The sequence below is a fragment of the Triturus cristatus genome, chromosome 10, assembly GCF_964204655.1.
Source record: "Triturus cristatus chromosome 10, aTriCri1.1, whole genome shotgun sequence".
NCBI classification, from domain to species: domain Eukaryota; kingdom Metazoa; phylum Chordata; class Amphibia; order Caudata; family Salamandridae; genus Triturus; species Triturus cristatus.
In genome coordinates this window covers 1,231,769,805-1,231,779,764 of record NC_140593.1, presented here as the reverse complement: position 1 = coordinate 1,231,779,764, position 9,960 = coordinate 1,231,769,805, and positions in this window count along the sequence as shown.

Here is a 9,960-nt window from a genome sequence, read left to right as displayed (position 1 = left end):
ACTTTTTGCCTGAAACTGGGCCCCTGCCAGCCAGGGCCCCGGGGCCAGGTCTCTTTCCTAAAACGGTACCATGATCGGTACAACTTCAGCAGCCCCTGTAAATCCAGAGAAAATGGTACCAGTGGTACCCAGGGTATTGGGACTGAAGAGGCTCCAGCAGGGCTGCAGCACAAATTGTGCCACCCTAGGGACCCCCTCACCAAGACCGAGGAAACGGCCATTGCAGGCTGCATGTTTTGGTGCAGTGAAAACTGGAGAGTCGACATGGCAAACAGCCCTGTGTAACTGTAAAAAACCTAGAACAGTTGTCCTAGTTGTTCTAGTTTTTTTTAATAATTAGTTGGCATTGGTCTTGGGTGACGCCTTTTCCACTGCGCACACACTAAGTTCGTTTTAAGTATTGAAATTGTTACTTGCAACAGTGTAAAATGATTATTGTTTTTTTTTTAATCAGATGAAATAGAGGGCATCACAACCACGTTCTTCATTAACACATCCCTGCGTGCCGCCCCCGGACACTGCATGAGCTATAGGTAAGCACTGCGGGCCTTATTGCCCTACGGCAGGGTGCACTATCCCACGTGTGTGGTCCGATCTGCCGGAGCAGATATGACCCTACTATAGCTAAGTCCCTTCTTAGATTTTGTAAGGGAGCAGGGAAGCCATGCAGAGGACATGGGCCGGACAACTCTCATCGTGGGTTCCCCAGCACCATGATGGCTTCACTGTAACCAGGGATGTTTGACAGCAAACGTATCCCCTTAATAAATACACCTTGATGCCAGTGTTGGATTTATGAATATATGCACACAGAGGAGAGGGCCCCCTGAAAACCTACCAAGCACTGATGTCGTCTCTGTCTAGTTTCAGCCAGCCTGGCACCACCAGACATGTTTCTGACCTCATGGGATGAGAGCCTTCACCCTCAGAGGCCAGGAACAAAGCCTGCTCTTGGTGGAGGTGCTGCACACCTTCTCCGGGCCAGGATGGCCTCCGAAGCAGAAAGCTTCAAAGACGAAGCCACCTTTGAAATGCAACCCAGGCATCTCCAGATAGTAGAGGATGTCTTCCTCCCTGTCCTGCTCCACTTTTGGCCGGAAGACAGGCGGTAATATTACTTAGATTAGGAGGTGGACCCACATTCAGACAGCTCCACCCCTAAGATGGGGCAGGTGATGTGGACACCACTTTGCAGTTTCCTCCATCTTGTTTGAGAGAGAATTAGCCAATTAGGGTCAGGGTTGTGCCCACTCCCTATCGTGGGTACCTCTTTCAATCTTTGCGTACCAAGGATACCTCGTTCATACTATGTGTCCCACGGGTACCTCGCCCATGCTCTATGTACCATGGGTACCTTGGCCAGACTCTATGTACCACGGGTACCTCTTTCATACTCTGTGTATCATGTGTGCTTCTTTCATGTCCTGTGCAGTCCCTCTTTCATACTCTGTGCACCAGGGGTACCTTGTTCATACTCTGAGTACCACTGGTACCTCTTTCATACTCTGAGTACCACAGGTACCTCGTTCACACTCTCTGTACCACAGGTATCTAGTCCATACTCTGTAACTTGGGTATCACGTTCACACTCTCTGTACCATGGGTACCTCCTTCATACTCGGACTACCACGGGTACCTCATTCACACTCTCTGTACCAGGGGTACCTAGTCCATACTCTGTACCTCGGGTACCTTGTTCATACACTGTGTACCACAGGTACCTCTTTCAAACTCTGTGTACCACGGGTACGTCTTACATACTCTGTGTACCACGGGTGCATCTTTCATGCTCTGTATACCACGGGTACCTCTTTCATACTCTGAGTACTACGGGTATCTCTTTCATGCTCCGTGTATCATGTGTACTTCTTTCATTTCCTGTGCAGTCCCTCTTTCATACTCTGTGTACCACGGGCACCTTGTTCATACTCTTTGTACCACGGGTTCCTCTTCCATGCTATGTGTACCATGGGTACCTCTTTCATCCCCTGTGTACCACGGGTGCCTCTTTCATACTCTGAGTACCATGGGTAACTCGTTCATGCTCCATGTATCATGTGTACCTTTTTCATACTCTGTGTACCATGGGTACCTCTTTCATACTTTGTGTACCACGGATACCTCATTCATACTCTGTGTACCACAAGTACCTCTTTCATACTCTCTGTACCACGGACACCTCGTTCATACTCTGTGTACCACGGGTTCCTCTTCCATGCTCTGTGTACCACGGGTACCTCTTTCATACTCTGTGTACCATGGGTACCTCGTTCATACTCTCTGTACCACGGGTACCTCGTTCATACTCTGTGTACCACAAGTACCTCTTTCATACTCTGTACCACGGGCACCTCGTTCATACTCTGTGTACCACGGGTTTGTCTTCCATGCTCTGTGTACCACGGGTACCTCTTTCATACTCTGTGCACCACAGGTACCTCGTCCATGCTCTCTGTACCACAGGTACCTCTTTCATGCTCCGTGTATCATGTGTACCTGTTTCATGTCCTGTGCAGTACCCCTTTCATGCTCTGTGTAGCACAGGTACTTCTTACATACTCTGTGAACCACGGGTGCATCTTTCATGCTCTGTGTACCACGGGTACCTCTTTCATACTCTGAGTACTACGGGTATCTCTTTCATGCTCAGTATATCATGTGTACTTCTTTCATTTCCTGTGCAGTCCCTCTTTCATTCTCTGTGTACTACGGGTACCTTGTTCATACTCTTTGTACCACGGGTTCCTCTTCCATGCTCTGTGTACCATGGGTACCTCTTTCATTCCCTGTGCACCACGGGTACCTCTTTCATACTCTGAGTATCATGTGTACCTCTTTCATGCTCCATGTATCATGTGTACCTTTTTCATACTCTGTGTACCATGGGTGCCTCTTTCATTCTCTGAGTACCACGGGTACCTCGATCAGACTCTGTGTACCACCGGTACCTCTTTCATACTTTGTGTACCACGGATACCTCGTTCATACTCTGTGTACCATGGGTACCTCGCCAGTACTCTGTGTACCACGGGTACCTCTTTCATACTCTGAGTATCATGGGTACCTCTTTCATGCTCCATGTATCATGTGTACCTTTTTCATACTCTGTGTACCATGGGTGCCTCTTTCATTCTCTGAGTACCACGGGTACCTTGTTCATACTCTGTGTACCACCGGTACCTCTTTCATACTTTGTGTACCACAGATACCTCGTTCATACTCTGTGTACCATGGGTACCTCGCCAGTACTCTGTGTACCACGGGTACCTCTTTCATACTCTGAGTATCATGGGTACCTCTTTCATGCCCCATGTATCATGTGGACCTTTTTCATACTCTGTGTACCATGGGTGCCTCTTTCATTCTCTGAGTACCACGGGTACCTCGATCAGACTCTGTGTACCACCGGTACCTCTTTCATACTTTGTGTACCACGGATACCTCGTTCATACTCTGTGTACCATGGGTACCTCGCCAGTACTCTGTGTACCACGGGTACCTCTTTAATACTCTGAGTATCATGGGTACCTCTTTCATGCTCCATGTATCATGTGTACCTTTTTCATACTCTGTGTACCATGGGTGCCTCTTTCATTCTCTGAGTACCACGGGTACCTCGTTCATACTCTGTGTACCACCGGTACCTCTTTCATTCCCTGTGTACCACGGGTACCTCTTTCATACTCTAAATACCATGGGTACCTCGTTCATGCTCCATGTATCATGTGTACCTTTTTCATACTCTGTGTACCATGGGTATCTCTTTCATACTTTGTGTACCACGGATACCTCATTCATATTCTGTGTACCACAAGTACCTCTTTCATACTCTCTGTACCACGGGCACCTCTTTCATACTCTGTGTACCAAGGGTCCTCGTTCATACTCTCTGTACCACGGGTACCTCGTTCATACTCTGTGTACCACAAGTACCTCTTTCATACTCTTTGTACCACGGGCACCTCATTCATACTCTGTGTACCACGGGTTCGTCTTCAATGCTCTGTGTACCATGGGTACCTCTTTCATACTCTGTGTACCACAGGTACCTCGTCCATGCTCTCTGTACCACAGGTACCTCTTTCATGCTCCGTGTATCATGTGTACCTGTTTCATGTCCTGTGCAGTACCTCTTTCATGCTCTGTGTAGCACAGGTACTTCTTACATACTCTGTGTACCACGGGTGCATCGTTCATGCTCTTTGTACCACGGGTACCTCTTTCATACTCTGAGTACTACGGGTATCTCTTTCATGCTCAGTATATCATGTGTACTTCTTTCATTTCCTGTGCAGTCCCTCTTTCATACTCTGTGTACCACGGGTACCTTGTTCATACTCTTTGTACCACGGGTTCCTCTTCCATGCTCTGTGGACCATGGGTACCTCTTTCATTCCCTGTGCACCACGTGTACCTCTTTCATACTCTGAGTATCATGGGTACCTCTTTCATGCTCCATGTATCATGTGTACCTTTTTCATACTCTGTGTACCATGGGTGCCTCTTTCATTCTCTGAGTACCACGGGTACCTCGTTCATACTCTGTGTACCACCGGTACCTCTTTCATACTTTGTGTACCACGGATACCTCGTTCATACTCTGTGTACCATGGGTACCTCGCCAGTACTCTGTGTACCACGGGTACCTCTTTCATACTCTGAGTATCATGGGTACCTCTTTCATGCTCCATGTATCATGTGTACCTTTTTCATACTCTGTGTACCATGGGTGCATCTTTCATTCTCTGAGTACCACGGGTACCTCGTTCATACTCTGTGTACCACCGGTACCTCTTTCATACTTTGTGTACCACGGATACCTCGTTCATACTCTGTGTACCATGGGTACCTCGCCAGTACTCTGTGTACCACGGGTACCTCTTTCATACTCTGAGTATCATGGGTACCTCTTTCATGCTCCGTGTATCATGTGTACCTTTTTCATACTCTGTGTACCATGGGTGCCTCTTTCATTCTCTGAGTACCACGGGTACCTCGTTCATACTCTGTGTACCACCGGTACCTCTTTCATACTTTGTGTACCACGGATACCTCGTTCATACTGTGTGTACCATGGGTACCTCGCCAGTACTCTGTGTACCATGGGTACCTCATTCATACTCTGTGTACCACGGGTACCTCTTTCATACTCTGTGTACCACGGGTACCTCGTTCATACTGTCTGTACCACGGGTACGTCTTTCATACTCTGAGTACCATGGGCACCTAGCCCATAATATGTGTACCATGGGTACCTCTTTCATACTCTGTGTACCACGGGTACCTCCCCCATACTCTGAGTACCAGGCCCGGACAGGCCACAGCAGGCACCGGGCGTTACCCGTGTAGGCCGCTAGGGTGGGGGTCGGTTTTTGGCCCCTGGGGGGGGGGACGTTTTTGTTACCGGGGGTCGGCAATACCAGCCAAATGTAACAAAATCAGCCGAAACCGGCCCGCGCAAACTGCTTGGCCGCACTCCCCCTCACCCCGGGGGAGGGGGGGGTTAGCGGCATCTGAGCAGTTTGCCAGGGCCGGTCTCTGTTCCCAGTCCGGCCCTGCTGAGTACCACGGGTACCTTGTTCATACTCTCTGTACCACAGGTACCTCTTTCATACTCTGTGTACCACGGGTACCTCGTTCATACTGTCTGTACCACGGGTACCTCTTTCATACTCTGAGTACCACGGGTAACTCGTCCATCCTCTGTGTACCACGGGTACCTCGTCCATACTCTGTGTACCATGGGTACCGCTTTCATACTCTGTGCATCACGGGTACCTCGTTTATACTTTGTGTATCACGGGTACCTCGTTCATACTCTGTGCACCACGGGTACCTCTTTCATGCTCTGTGTACCACTAGTACCTCTTTCATACTCTGTGTACCACGGGTACCTTGTTCATACTCTCTGTACCACGGGTACCTCTTTCATACTCTCTGTACCATGGGTACCTCTTTCATACTCTGTGTACCACGGGTACCTTGTTCATACTCTCTGTACGACGGGTACCTTGTTCATACTCTCTGTACCACGGGTACCTCTTTCATACTCTCTGTCCCATGGGTACCTCTTTCATACTCTGTGTACCACGGGTACCTCGTTCATACTCTGTGCACCACGGGTACCTCTTTCATGCTCTGTGTACCACTAGTACCTCTTTCATACTCTGTGTACCACGGGTACCTCGTCCATCCTCTGTGTTCCACGGGTACCTTGTTCATACTCTCTGTACCACGGGTACCTCTTTCATACTCTCTGTACCACGGGTACCTCTTTCATACTCTGTGTACCACAGGTACCTTGTTCATACTCTCTGTACGACTGGTACCTTGTTCATACTCTCTGTACCATGGGTACCTCTTTCATACTCTGTGTACCACGGGTACCTTGTTCATACTCTCTGTACGACGGGTACCTTGTTCATACTCTCTGTACCACGGGTACCTCTTTCATACTCTCTATACCACGGGTACCTCTTTCATACTCTGTGTACCACGGGTACCTTGTTCATACTCTCTGTACCACGGGTACCTTGTTCATACTCTCTGTACCACGGGTACCTCTTTCATGCTCTGTGTACCACTGGTACCTCTTTCATACTCTCTGTACCAAGGGTACCTCTTTCATACTCTCTGTAGCACAGGTACCTCTTTCATACTCTCTGTACCACAGGTACCTCTTTCATACTCTGTGTACCACGGGTACCTCGTCCATCCTCTGTGTACCACGAGTACCTTGTTCATACTCTCTGTACCACGGGTACCTCTTTCATACTCTCTGTACCACGGGTACCTATTTCATACTCTGAGTACCATGGGTACCTCGTCCATACTCTCTGTACCACGGGTACCTCTTTCATACTCTGTGTACCACTAGTACCTCTTTCATACTTTGTGTACCACGGGTGCCTCGTCCATCCTCTGTGTACCACGGGTACCTTGTTCATACTCTCTGTACCACGGGTACCTCGTCCATCCTCTGTGTACCACGGGTACCTCGTCCATCCTCTGTGTACCACGGGTATCTCTTTAACGCCCTGTGTAGCTCTCCTGTTCCTCCATGTGCCACTCTCTGTGACCCGGAAGTGCACCAGTGGAGGTGCCAGGAGCAGCCCAGGAGCCCCGCGCTGCACACAGCCTCCTTTGTACAGGTGTGTGTGCACTGTGGGCAGGGCGGAGGGGGCGCTGCCTGGGCGGGCGCCCAGTGCTGGAACAGAGCATCCTGGCCAGATTGAGAGGCCTCTGTGTGAGAGAGGCCCCTGGGGCATGACTGGACTTTACTGGATCGCTTCCATCATCGGGCCTTGTGCCCTGGTGTGTCTGTGCCGGAGGGGCTGGGGCTGCTGCCTCACATGGCAGTGGGGTGTTTTATTTGGTACCTTTATTAGAATTAGCTCCGTGGTCGGACACCCTATTTCTCCCCCAAAGCAGAGTGACTCCAGGGACCTTTTCTTCCCTTTCTTCATTACATCGCTTCCGTACCTTTTGACCATACAGACCTTGGCACCTCAGCTGATGCAGTATTGAGGACACGGCCTACCTCCAGACGAGACTTGTTGTGTTTCCCTGCTTCACGCCATCTTCGCATCCCTTTCCATTTGGAGTGAAGTGTGTGTGTCTGCTGGGTGTTTATATTTGCCACGCCCCCTCTGACTGGTGCTGCCTTTCACACGTCACCTAGTAGCCAGGGTAGGGTGACCAGATCTTGAGAACCAAAAACCGGTACATTTGGGGAAAATAGAAATAGGACTACAATTTTCCATCCACGGAATGGCGCAGCATGACAGCTGTCATCAACAAAGGATCACAGAGGATGCATTAAGAATGTAAATACAATGTAATTTCTACAATCAAAATGATACCTATTAATTAAATTGCTTACTTATAACAGTTGGTAACTAGCAAAGCTTTTGAACACCCAAAAAAGTGCCTTACACTGTTTTCAGTCAACTCCTTCTAAAAACCGGGACATGAGACAAAATTGCCGCAATCTGCCCGGACAGCTGGTGAAAACCGGGACTGTCCGGGCAAATCCGGGACGTCTGGTCACCCTAAGCCAGGGACTCTGTCAGCGCTTTCCCTTCTACAGCACCAATCTGTGTTTATGTTAGTGATAGCGCTCCACACCTGGCTGGGACCTCACGAACAAACACCATTGTAGGCGCTATACTTTCCATTGTCCTCCTTCTAAAACTGTCCATGACGCCTCGCTAGGCGCTATATTATCACCATACAGGAAGATAGGTGGAGGCCCCTGTTTAGGGTCTTGGAGTAGTGGCTTTAAATTGTGAGCCATCTCCTCGCCCCGAGACAGGAGGGGGCTCAAAGCAATGTGAGGGGGCGTGACACCTACAGAAATAAAACCATCTGTGCCTGGGCACACGAAAGGGCATAGGGGCATATTATCAAGCACTGCGTTAAAATTATCGCCGCTTTAGCTAAAGCGTCGATAATGGGCTTGATAATATGCCACAGAGATTTCCAATAGAAGCCCAGGTTCACACCAGAGCATGGGCTTCTATGGGAATTCATTTCATTTCATTTCATTTCATAAGGCTTTATTCGAACATGGAAAAACAAGTTCATAAAAGCACAGCATTAAAAGACAACAATATAACAGCATTCAGAGGCGGGGAATACAACAGCTAAAACAGCATTAATTGATTTAAGAAGAAAAGTAGCCGTATAAAAACACACATCGGGGTGATGTAAGTTAAAAAGTAAACACATACAGTCCTGTAAAGACCTAACCCCAAATTTAACGAACAGGGGTTTCAGATAGGCAATTCGAAAGTGTTTGTACAGCTGACAGAACAAAAGACAGTGCACAGTGCTTTGGGAAGTGGTGTTATCGCACGGACATGGGCCAGCAGGATGTAGGTGCAAAGAGGGGAAGGCGACAAGGTTGTGAACTATTCCCATCCTAAGTCTTGTCAACACAAACCGGTGTGCCTTCCAAGTTACTTGGGACAAATATAGTTGAAAGCCCACAAATTCATTTAAATCATGGTAAGAGACATATGATGAAAGATCAGAGCTTTTAAGATGTCTTCTGGAGGAAAACTGAAGTAGTAGACCCTGCTTAAGACCAAATTTGGACAGCGCAGCTGCCCCATGGTGATCCACAATAATATTAATATTGAAGATCTCCCGAAAATTATCCACTACATACTTCAGCCATGGGATTTTTAAGTAATGGGCTAAAGAAAGACAATCAGAAATGACAGCTCTGCACAAAGAGGTCTCTTCTTTAATCCAGATGGAGCGCCAGAGGATCAATGGTCTAAGGAGAATCAAATCGGCAAGGTGATAGATACCCAATTCATTATGCACTAAACCATTAGAGACAGAGCTTGGCAGGCACAAAAGTTTTTTCAGAAAATTATTCTCCTCAACCTGAAGAGACCCTGCCGGGGCATAGCCCCAAATGCCTGCTCCGTACAAGGCGATAGAAACACAACGTGATTCTTATGTTCGTTTACCCAGGTATTCTTATTTGAAAATGTAACCCCCAAATACGAAAAATTATCAACAGCCTGGACTTTTTGTCCCTCTATAAAGAAAGGGGGCTGTTTCTTACCATACCTGCGGCCACATTCCATGACGTATGTTTTAGATTTATTTAGCACTAACTTTCTCGTTTTAATGAATTGCATAAAACCATCCAGCAGCTGTTGAAGACCATATGGGGTACGTGAGATTAAAACCGCATCATCTGCGTAAAGTAACACAGGGACATATTCGTTGTTAGTTTTGGGAGCATCCACTGCCAGGGATTTGAGGAAAGAGTCTATCTCATTAATAAAAAGTGTAAAGAGCAGTGGGGCCAACACACAACCCTGGCATATTCCACGCCCGATCTTAAACATAGTTGTGCATTCCCCTTTAGGTCCATATCGGACACATGCTCTCAGTTTGGTATAAAGGTGTGCTAAAAAGAACACGATACCCTCAGGGGCC